Here is a 12,205-nt window from a genome sequence, read left to right on the forward strand (position 1 = left end):
TTTGGCTAGATGATAGCCAAAGCATTACACACTCTTCACCTGCATGCTGTGTGATTGACACATTTTCAGAAGAGGAAGAAATGTGCTGATGAGTGCTCTTCACTACGACTTTTTAAATGCTAGTATGGGGATTTGTTACATTTTCATATCCTGGCTATTGCCTTCTATATACAAGGGGAAAACAGTCCAATCAAGACAATCCAACCTCAGTCTGCCCCTTTGTTTTAACAGAGACAGAGATACTGGTGGCAGCTACATGATGCAGATGCTATCCATTCTGCCAAGTTTCTATTAAGAACCAAAAATAGGCACACTGTAGTGTCTCTCATATAGCACTCACCTTTATGCAGATTTATAATAATGCATGTTCATAAAACACCTATACACCAATCTAGCTCACACAGAACCCGACCCCAAGCCAAAATGGCAGTCATGGTGACCCACTGCTGGTAGAGGCCTGTGCAGCTGGCCATGATCACCATATAGTAGCACTGTTGCTGGGTACTGGAGGGTGTTTGCAAGGGAGGGCTGTAAGCAGACTGAGGGAAGGAGTATAGAAGAAAAATGCATAGGGCCATATTCACAAATAATAGTGCAAATGAAATGAGTGCAGATAATGGTCTCATTTAATTTGTGCAATTATGAGAAATGCCCATGTCATGTTATTAACAAAGGTGACCTGAGGATTTCTAGAGGGGCTGAACAATAGCGCAAAGATGCGCTGTCCAGCCCCCTTGCATACATTAGCGTTGGGAGCGTGCTCCTCACACTAATGTATTACAGGTTCCCAGCAACCACGTGGTTGCTGGGATTGAATTTCACTGAGACAGATCGTCTCGGTAAAATGGTTAAAAAAAGAACGAAAAAGCTCGGGGGATGGAAATGCTAGTTTGACAGTCGCGGTTTACCAGCGGCTGTCACAATTCAAAATAAATCATGAACTTCAAAAGAAAATCATGACAGGGGTCAGATGTGCAGACGTGTCCCTGTCATGAGCGGGTTGAGTGCTTGCTGCTGCGATCTGAGCGTGATCTGCAGGTCGCAGGTTCAAATCCAGGCAAGGCCAACTCAGCCTTTCAACCTTCCGAGGTCGATAAATGAGTACCAATTTCGGTTGGGTGATATTGTATGTAAATATGTGCTCTGTAAAGCGCTTTGGATTAAGGCGCTATATAAATAACACATCATTATCATTATCATTATGATTTGCACCTCCCCCTGTTTCTGGCCATTTTAAAGGACATCCCTGTGTGTGAATTCGGGATGCACTTTGAAATGCCCGGAAATGCCACTGTATTTGTGGAAATGTGCAAAGGGCCATGTAAATGAGCGCATCTGAAATGCACTTATTCAGATGTCCTTTGTGAATTGGGGTAATACATTTGTTGGGGCATGTGAGAAGATGCACTAGCACATCTCCTCAATTGGACTAAAACAAGATGTGAGGTTCTGGCCTATAGAGAGTGAAACGAGGCTAAGAAGAAGAAAGTGGGCTAAATGTTGGAGGTATATAATATGGCAAGGGATAGAATACCAAAAGCAGAGCAATATATATATAGACAGATGCTTCTCGGATAATGCAGAATATGTACAGTGCCAATGGATTCCACATATATAATTAGTTGGACCTTGTACCAGACACACTTTAAGATTGAAATGAAGTTGTGGAGGAATGTGGGCCAATGCATTTCGGTGTGACGGGTAGTTTTTTTTAGAACTTAGGGGTGCCTCTAGAGAAATAATGACTGTTTTTGCTAATTATTTAAGTTGAACATTTCCAATTACAGCTCCTATACATATGCAAGCCACATATGTAGGAGAGTTTGGACCAATGTAAATGCTTAATTTGGTAGTTGCAGCCAGAAGAGCACTGTTGCATTGTTTACAGCAGCACTAACTGATTTTGTTTGGCAGTCTGCAAGAAGAACATCTCTGTACTCAATTCTTGAGATACTAGGGGCTTGGTCCACTGATTTCAGTTCTGATTCTGTGATAAAATGTGTTATCTTCCTCAGCATACATGAATTGGATCGCATTTATCACAGTCCTGAAATGCTGTCAAGTTTTAGCTCATGTCCAGCATAATGCCAAGAGACTATGCAGTGTTGAGGTCGGTTGGTGGGTTATACGTGATATTATTTTCAGGAATTTGTGGGAAACATGGGGGATGAGGAGGAAAAAAATACTGAATTATTGCTCTTGTATTTGAAACTGAAGGTATTGTTGGGCCATCCAAAGGCAGTCTGCCACTGCAAGTTGTCTTGAACTGTATTATTCTTGAGGTAAATCTGGGTATCATCAATTCACTCTGGTTAGTTCATACAATTTCTCCATGCATATGTTGAATATTATCGTAGAGAGAAATTGACTGAATGGAAACCTCTGTTTGTTGTGTAAATCATTTGAGAAGGTGTGTTTCCAATTTATAATCACTGCAAGAACACCTGGAGGAACTGGATAAATCATTTAATAAGGGTACCATCAGTGTTAAGGTAGAATTTCATGGTATGAAAATGCATCACCCGGTAATTATCTGCTGATTAGTAGAACATGCTAATGGGAATGTTGGAGAATCATATTGAATCTAAATACTTCACTGAACAATGTAAAGTAGATGGAGTCTATAAGCTAATTTTTTTGTTATATTTTTTAACTGTGAAAGGTGGTTCCTAAAGGAACCTTTCGTATCTTTATTTAGTTATTTATTTATTTGTTGCAGGAGAGGCCAGAAAGTAAGGTGGGAAGGGAAATGAGGGAATGAGCACTAACCACAAATATGGAAGGACAGTTGGACAGGGGAAGATGTTGCGTGTGTGTTACATCTAAGGTAGCGGGCGGTGTTTCTCATGCTCCTTAATAACAGCGTCAAAAGCACTTTGAAATGAATCCTCCCTGCAGAGTGGTATGTTGCAATATATACAGAGTACTGTTGTCTTCAAAAGATATGGATCAACAGCCTCTTGTATTGCTTGCAAGGTAGCTGGTGGGATTGCCAGTTATGGTAAGCTTAGCAACCATAACTCACACACCACCAGGCACTGCTAAGAATAACACCCAGGACATGAAAGATGACATCACAAATGTAACTGATGACATCACTGATGACATCACATATTACATTGATTTTAATGAACAATCTCTGCAAGTGGTTGTGTTTTTAATGTTGGTAACGGGATGTTAGGGGTGAATGGGAGACATATCATAAACTACTTAATGTATTAAAGGATGTACTCATGTTAACAAAACATTATACTCGAGTGTTGTTGTTAATAGAGGAACCTAATCATAAATAGGCAACGGTTGCAGCATTCTCCATATAAATACAAGTTTTAGACTTGTAATTTCTGATAGTAAAATAATAAATGCTACCTTGTGATAGTTTTGAGTATTGTTAAACATGGAATAAATAGGTAACAATTGAAAACTTACCACACACTTTTTTTAGTAGAATAAATTAGACATTAGAGGAAACTAAAGTAAGGAAGAAAGAAACAACAGCACCAAAAAATGACAATAACATTAGAGCTAACCACTATGTGCACAAATTAATTGTGTGTTTGAGGCCTGCTGTGCCCCATGTATGTGCACTATGAGCTCAGATTAAACTCAAGGGAAAGCACTTTATGAACATTTAAAAAGGTTAATTACATGGCCACGGTAGTGACCATGTATTTATGGTTAAGTTGCTGTTTCCATAGGAAGAGCACTTTTTGGGTGGCTTATAACTTCGCTCCCCCTGGACGAATCCTCACCAAACTTTGCAAAAAAAGCATATGAGCCACTCTAATTTTTATTTTTTTTTTGCAAAGTTTGGTGATGTTTGGTGCAGGGGGGAAAAGGTATACGGGAGGTCCCAAAACATCTTTTTTTTCCCATAGACTGAATGGGGGAAAATCTTTGCGCACGGCTACAGGCCAGACCGCTGGACGGATTTTCACAAAATTTGCGGCAGGAGCAGGGCCTTGGTCCAAAAAGCGTGCTTTTGTAAATTTGGTGACCTCCCCTGCAGTAGTTTCCTTTAAAATGACCAAAAAGTAGGTGAAAAAAAATTAGTGATATCTATGTTCGCGATCACACTTCCCTGTTCGCTCCGCAGACAACATACCGATTGGCTAAGGGGCTGCCGTCATTACCGTGGACACGCAACGTCTCTGCCGATTGGCTGCTGTGAGACGTGTTCTGCGTCAGATTGTTTGGATGCGCCCGACATCTTGGATTCACCGAAAGCGAAGCAACAACCAGCATACACATGCTCTATGTATAAAACTCTTTTCCTGTGTGCTAGAGCGTTGGGAAAAGTGCAGACAGTAAGACATGGGTGATCAATGCCTTTCTTCTGGGGGTCGGTCTTCATGATGTATTTTCTATTGCCACCTTGTACGCACAGAAAATGAGGGCTATAATAACAATTGCATTTTAGTGTATGCAGTGCACAGGATCCTTCTAACTGTGGTAAGGACACGCAATGGTGGCGAACATTGAAATTGAAAACATGCCGTAATTACATTCGTTTTTTCTATGGATATTATTACATTAATGAGTACGGCGCCATGGGTGTGCTGTGCTATAGTGGTTGTGGCCAGGGCCTAGAGTCTTGGATGGATGGCCGTCGGATGAAGGCCGAAGGCCTTACGTCCACCGCAGCATAGCACACCCATGGATACACCTGCAGTACTGCGTGTCGATTGGCAAGTTGTGGGGGGTGTATGCAGTGTAAGTTGTAAGTGCTAGATGAGGAAGCCACTGCACACCCATCCCATGTAATATCCAAGGACATACAGCTAGGAGGGAAGTCTCTGGCCAGAGGTACTGAAGGATACCACACCTACAGAAAAAGCCCCACTACCACACATTACTGAGGTGCTTGTGGGGAGACCCTGCACTGTTGGGTGCATGCACCCAATGACACAGTTATAACCTCTTCATGATGTATTTCCTATGGCCACCTTGTACGCACAGAAAATGAGGGGTGCAATATGGGCAGTATTTCAGTCTGTCCAGTGCACAGGAAACTTGTAACTGTTGTAAGGACATGTGTGGTGTAAGGGAACATTGAAATTGTCAGCATGCCGTAATTGCTATACTTTTTTCCAAAGGTTATTGAATTCATCAGTAAGCCACCATGGGTGGCACATGCTACTGTGGTTGTGGCCAGGGCCTAGAGTCTTCGATGCATGGCCGAAGGCCGAAGGCCTTACTTCCAAAACTCTAGGCCCTGGCCACAACCACTGTAGCATGTGCCACCCATGCATACATCCATAGTATTGCGTTTCGATTGACAAGTACTGGGGAGTACATCCAGACTTGGGTGCATGGCCAAAGGACATGCACCCAAGAACAAAGTTATAAGTACTAGACGTGCAAGCCACTGCACACCCATCCCATGTAAGATCTAGGGACATCCATCTAGGAGTGAAGTCTCTGGCCAGAAGCACTGAAGGATATCACACCTATAGAAAACCCCCACTACCACACATCACTGAGGTGTTTGTGGAGAGACCCTGCACGCTTGGGTGCATGGCCAAAGCGCTTGCACCCAAGACTAAAGTAATAAACCGTGGAGTGACAAGTCGATATGGGTGTGGTGTAATGCGCTAGTTGTGTTCACGCCCTAGTGCCTTACCTACATGGCTGCAGACGATGGTCCGAAAAGTAAATTCATAAGTACCTAATTTGCAAGGACCATGGTTTTGATATGCAGCGATGGTTGTGGATAGGAACTATACTCCTTGTATAGTAGGTAGGTTGTATAGTAGGTCACTCACCCAAGCTGCAAGGCCCAGTCTACAGGCACTGCAACATATTAGTACCATAGATTAGACGTGTAGTTTCCCATGTGTACAAAATGACTGCCAATATACTTACTCCTTACTTTGTTCAGAATGCACATACATTTTTGAAGTGGCTATCGTTCTTGGGGGAAGTATCACTTTTTCCATTTCTGTGATGAAAGAAAAGGTGTGTTAGTGTTTGCATTTTTTGAAAATGTACGACATTGCATAATAGACATTTAACCTTTTTTTTTTACCCTCATATTTAGTTTACAAACCAGTGTACTGTGTATTGCACTCAGTTTCTGTGTTTGCTTCTCTAATCCTTGGGTCTGGGGAAAGAAAATCCTTGTCGGATTAAAAAAAAACTTAATTTCCTGTGGTACTACCTACTTCCATGTTTCCTTTGAGTGTTTCCTTCATCTTTCTGATCAATGTTATGTTTGTTGCCTTCCTGCCCATTTTTACAACATTTAGATACCTGTAGGCGTATTCTAACTGTGCATTTGTTCTTACAGATTTGTGTTACTCACTCATTTGTGGTGTTGTTATATCCTGTTTTTCATCTTTCCCATGGCTGTTTTGTTGGTTGCCTTCCTGCTGATTTTTAACAACAGTTACATACCTGTAGGCGTATTGTACCTGTGCATTTGTTTCCAACGATCTGTGATAACCATTTATTTGTGTCATTATTCCATCCTGTTGGGTAGTTAGATACCTGTGGGCGTATTCTATCTGTTTGTAGTCTTTCACATAATTTGTTGTCAATCTTGAAGTACACATTATTTCGAAAATGTTGGCTTTAAGAACATTGAATACGCATTTGGTAGGTTAGCTGGCAATCTCTGCTTTAGAGAAATGGTGCTATCATTACATTTGAACCATCCAGAATTATTTTTAATGTATGCAGTGTAGTGAACTGCATTGGTTGTAGCTCCTGCATGGTAGATTATTCCTACTGTTTTAAAGGTTTTCTTTCCAAGTGACACTTGACCGTGTGTCAATCCAGTCAGTTTGCAGTTGTTTTTGGTGCCATCTGCATTATAACATAGAAGCATAAGTATTATGTAAGCACTATGTGATTGTATCAGTAAGGTGGAGCGATTGTCCGAATTGCAAATACTACATAATCTGCCATGGTTTGCATTTTGTACAAGTTGCTGAAATGGAATGTTCTCACAATTTGGTATGCAAACATACACAAATCGCTCATTTGGGATTTCTTCCTGTATCACTTTGCTACAGAGAGTGCATGTATGTTTCCACATGTACGAAATTTGGAAGATTTCATTTACAGGTATGCTTTTGTTTTCCAATACTAATAGTATGTACATTAGACATTTTTGTGGATCTTCTTGTGAGTTCATAGTGAATCTCACCATTCCAGCACAGTCGTCCAATTGTTGCCTTACTCCATAAACACTGTGTTGCACTAACATTTGCAAACACAATTGGTCTGTACTGTGCAGGTAAATATTGTTAACAATTGGTGGCAATTGAAATGGAATATTTATTGCTACATTTGCATAGCAACTTACCCCACTTTCATTTGCAAATTTGAATGGCCCAGCAAATTCTTTATCTGAGTGCATTTTTCAGTTTTTCTGTTGCATCTTTGCCGACGTCCCTGGTTTAAAATCCCTAATAGGTTATTCTATGTTTGCGGCAATTGATGAAACTTTAGCTTCCTTTCTTTGCTTTGCAGAATTTTCTGTTGAATTCTGTTGCATTTCTGTTTCATTTACTTTTCTTTTAGCACGTTTCACTTTATCTGGAACAGGGTATTATTTCAGATGAGGGGTGTACAGTGAACGCAATCTATTGTATTCTAGAATGCAAGGAATATCAGCTTTGACTTTACTTGAATCAAAGTTTATTAGCAATAGACTGTCAAGTGTACGTAAGCGTGATAATGCCACGTAGCTCATGCCTTCCTTAAACACTGTGTTTCCTATATCTATCAATGCCTTGTCTAGGGCAAGACCTTGGGATTTATGAATGGTAACTGCATATGCAAGAGTTAGAGAAAATTGCTCTCCCCATACATACATGTATTTGAAGAGAAGGAATCGAGCAATTGAGCACCCTATCCTTTTCACTTCTGAAACTTTATCAAAGCGAATATTTACAAACTGAATGTTGCTATCACGTGGGTATGATTGAAAGTCAACAACTGTGCCCAGTGCTCCATTAACTAGCCCTTGCTCTACGTCAAGGTTACATTTAAGCATTACTCTACAATTTAAGGATAATTTCAATATTTTTTCCAACCCAGCTGTGTTGGAAATTTAATTTTCCAAACTGTTTAGTCTTGTTGTGGCTTGCTCACACATGAGTACTGTCATACTATCTACGTCTAGTTTGTCTGTGGCCCTAATTTCTATTACTGGTTGCATTTCTTTCTTTAACATTGTTTCATTGAATATGAAACAGCTTGCAAGAGTTGGCATTAAGGCCATACAATTGACATTTTTGTGCGCTATTTGTTCCATAACATCAGTTGCACATGCATTGTCACCATAAAGTGCATGTATATGCCGGTTTTTCAATACAACTTATGCTTCTTGCGATAATAACCAACTTTTGTCCAAAAGAAGTGCTGCACTTCTCCAAGGGGAGGAATAGTTTTATTGCAAATAAAGTGTAGCATGGCAATGAAACGATGATGGAAATATCTTGACACATTAACTGGATCTAGAGAGCAAAGTTCTCCAGGTGTTAATATATCTATGTTGTTTATGTTGCTGTTTGCTATGCGTAGGAACTCATGTAAATCTTCCCATGCATATTCTGCACAAGTTAGTGTAACAAACCAAGTCGGTGGTCCAAGGTTTCTGATCATGCAATGCACGTCTCTGTGCCGTCTGAACCAGTATTCTTTTGTACCGCGCATGTTTGCAAACAAATTTGTTATACTTGATTGTAAAACCTCATCATTTTCCTGTACTTTTTGTATTAACTGCGTAGCTGACATATTTTGAAAGTGGTTCCAGATTTAAGAATGTGTGCAACTCCATAACATAGTGTTCCTAATTCACTTCCATAGAGTAGGTGGAATATGTATTACACATTTTCTCTAAATCTCATTCATTCATAATGAGCAGTATTCTGATGCCTCAATCTGAGTAGGTCTATCATTGTATCTTCCACCTTTGCCAGTAGGAAATAGCAGTGGAAAAGCATGTGCTTCTATACTTTTTTCCCAAATACTCATTGGTGATCCTTTGGTTTGTCGCATTTGGTAAGTTTCTAGTGCGTCATCTACGCTTTCATTGGAATGCAGTGGATGAATTGTGTAATGGTCCAACAGAGTGGATACTGTAGCTGGATCCAGAAGTTAGAATTGTCCAGTTTCTGATGGCTCTTGAATTATTTTGGTTGTTTCCCTTAAGCTTTCATTTATTTCCTTGTAGTACTCATTATTGTCTTTTAGATATTGCAATGCTTGTCTAACTTCGTGTAAGTCCACTAATTGTTGCCAAATTTGTTTGCCCTTTGTTGGTACTCCATTTACCAAGACTATTAAAGAATGCTCTATTGAACGTTCCACTCCTAGAGTGTGTACATTTTCTGTTAGATCTAATGGCAAACAAACTACTTTACCAAAAATTGTATTTTACCAATTCAGTGGAAGGTAATTTTGCTGTTTTTGAATGAAGGCGTGTAATTGCTTGAAATGGGTGAACTGTTCAAATTATTATGCTCTCATACAAATTGAGCTGTTGCAGGATTTTTGGTAATGGAAACAATTCCAAATTATGTGTAATAGCACGTGAAAGAGTGTGGTTGTTGTCTAATTTTGCAGTACAGTAACTGCAACATATGAGGCGTTCAGTTAGTTCATATTTGTTTTCAGCTAAAAGGTACAAAGCTAATTCAAACCATTTAGAGTCTTCATTGTCTTCTATTTTGTATGATATCTACACATTTTTTGTGTTCCTTTTGTAAAACGTTCTGCGGCAACACACACACACATGGTTTGGTACTTCAGCCGATGACCTCTTAAATGTTACTATTTCTTTTCTGTATGTATGTAATAGAAGGTTGCTATGTGCAGAATTGTTGCTACCATGTTCTAAAACTATTGCATTTTGTAAGTGGCTCTCACTTCCAAAATACTTTTTCTGAATACGGTCAATTTCTTCTTGTAAGTATTTGGGTGTACCATGCAGAAGAGTCGTATTTAAATTGCCTAATTCTGAAGCTGGACCTTTGCATAGTATATTTTATACACTAAATGTCTTACATTGGAATGATGTATTGCTATTCTTTTGACAGAATCGACTATGCAAACAGCCTATACCTCGGAATACCAGAATACCTCCTGAAGAATCTGCAATGGATCCAAAATGCAGCAGCAAGACTACTCCTCAAACTATCCAGAAGAGACCACATCACTCCAGCCCTAAAAACACTACACTGGCTCCCAGTAAAACATTGCATCACCTTCAAAACAATGTGCATAACGCACAGAGCAATCAGCGGACAAGGAGCAGAATTCCTACAAAAGAAAATAACAGTCTGCAAACCAGCGAGACCCCTCCGATCAAGCAACAAAATCCGCCTGGAACTCAAAGTCAACTACCCCAGACAATCCCACCAACACTCTTGCACGCCCTTACTTAATCACCGCCAGGTACCACACTGGTGTGGAATTATCGAGATATTGGCAATCACCCCGCTACCCGAGAGGTTGTCATTGGCAGGTGCAATGGCCACAGGAGTGTGAATGGAAGATAAGGGGAGCTATGAGAGAGCATGTTAGAGGCGGGGGATAGAGGAGTAAGGAACCTTACTCCAGTCAGACCCAGATCTGGACAGAGCCGCAACAGGGGAGACTAAAAAAAAATAAATAAATAACCAAACGCTTCAATTCAGGATGGAGACGCAAACCAACCAACACTACTAAGAACTTCCCTTTTCTGCATACACCTCTCAAACTCCAAACCAAACACAACCAAAACCTACAGCACAACAAACCGCACAAACTTCACTACATTACAACAACAAAACAAAAAACACACATAGCCTTGCACAACAGTACACGACGACTAAGGACCGCAAACACCCCAGGCCCAACCAACGGAACCACCGGGCTGAGGCCGCCAACAGCACATCACTGCTCTCTTGCACTTTTCCTTCTTCCTCCCACTAACTCAACCTCCCCTCCTCTTTCAGAGCCACCAGACTGCCAAGGGACCACTCCGGTGGTGATAGTGCGCAGTACAAATGTCCTTTAACATTACCAATAACATCATGGAAGGTACTTTTGCAAAATAGGTCCAGAAATGCAGGCTAATGAATGTCCTTTTAGTCCTGTGTCTTTTCGCACTGGACAAATATCCATATTTTGCAGCACTTTCATTTTACTTTTGTCTTTACCTTTTACATATCGATTGAGGAACTGACGTAAAGATTTGAAAGCTTTGTTTGGAATGGCACACATTGATGTGCACGGCCATTTGTATACTGGACGGGGTGGTTCTGCTGAATCGAGCGGTAATTGTGAGTTTTCAGGGGCTACTTTTGTAAGCATTGTTTCTTGTTCCATGATGGTAGTATTGATTTTCTCATACCCTTGTCCACTACTATGGATAGCATTTGTGTATGTTTCATTTTGTTTGTATGATTCTTCATTAAAATATGGCTCTGTGGTTTTTGTTTGACTCCATTCACCACCACAAACATTTAAGAAATTATTTTTGTTCACATTCCGTTTATTCCTGAGTTTCTTTTGTAGTTTGGTACTTATTTTTGATAGTGCTTTCATCCTATTTAACACTAATATGAACAACTTCCTTTTGAGAAGGATTGCACTGTCCACGAAAGCTTGTAGGATTAACTTTCTACAGTAGGTTGTAAGGGGTGAGGATGATTTCGGTCCTCTTCTTACTAGATTCTGAAGGACTCTGTGATGAAACATATTTGCTAAAATATTTTTTTTAGTATGGGTTCTTCTTACACTATCAGGATTGTTAGGAACATTGTTAGCTGCACTTGTAGGCATTTTTTAACAACATTTTTGTGTTTTGTGACACTTTTTGATGGAGGAGGTACAGTTTCCATAGTTGAGACTTCCTTTATTTTGTTCCCCAACTGCATTAGCTGGTTTATACCAACATTCTCTACTAACTCTACAACTGGTGTATGCTTAGATTGGGCAACTTTCTTTTTATTTGCTCTACTTCTGCATTCCTTTCTACGGAGCTGCTTTTTGGTAGGCATTCTTTGGTGTCTGTTGTCCAATGTATGTGTGCAATGTGCATGTGTGCATGAGTCAGATGGGGAAGCTCTTTATCATGGTGTGTCAACGTGCATTGAACTCTTGCAATGATTTGGTAAGGCTAATTTACTGTTTGTATACTACTACAATGTACTTCAGATGAGAGTACAAAGTGCCCTACTTGTGATGCAGGAGTCCTGGGTGTGAGTCT

The sequence above is a fragment of the Ambystoma mexicanum genome, chromosome 12 (genome assembly GCF_040938575.1).
Source record: "Ambystoma mexicanum isolate Mex_15411 chromosome 12, UKY_AmexF1_1, whole genome shotgun sequence".
NCBI classification, from domain to species: domain Eukaryota; kingdom Metazoa; phylum Chordata; class Amphibia; order Caudata; family Ambystomatidae; genus Ambystoma; species Ambystoma mexicanum.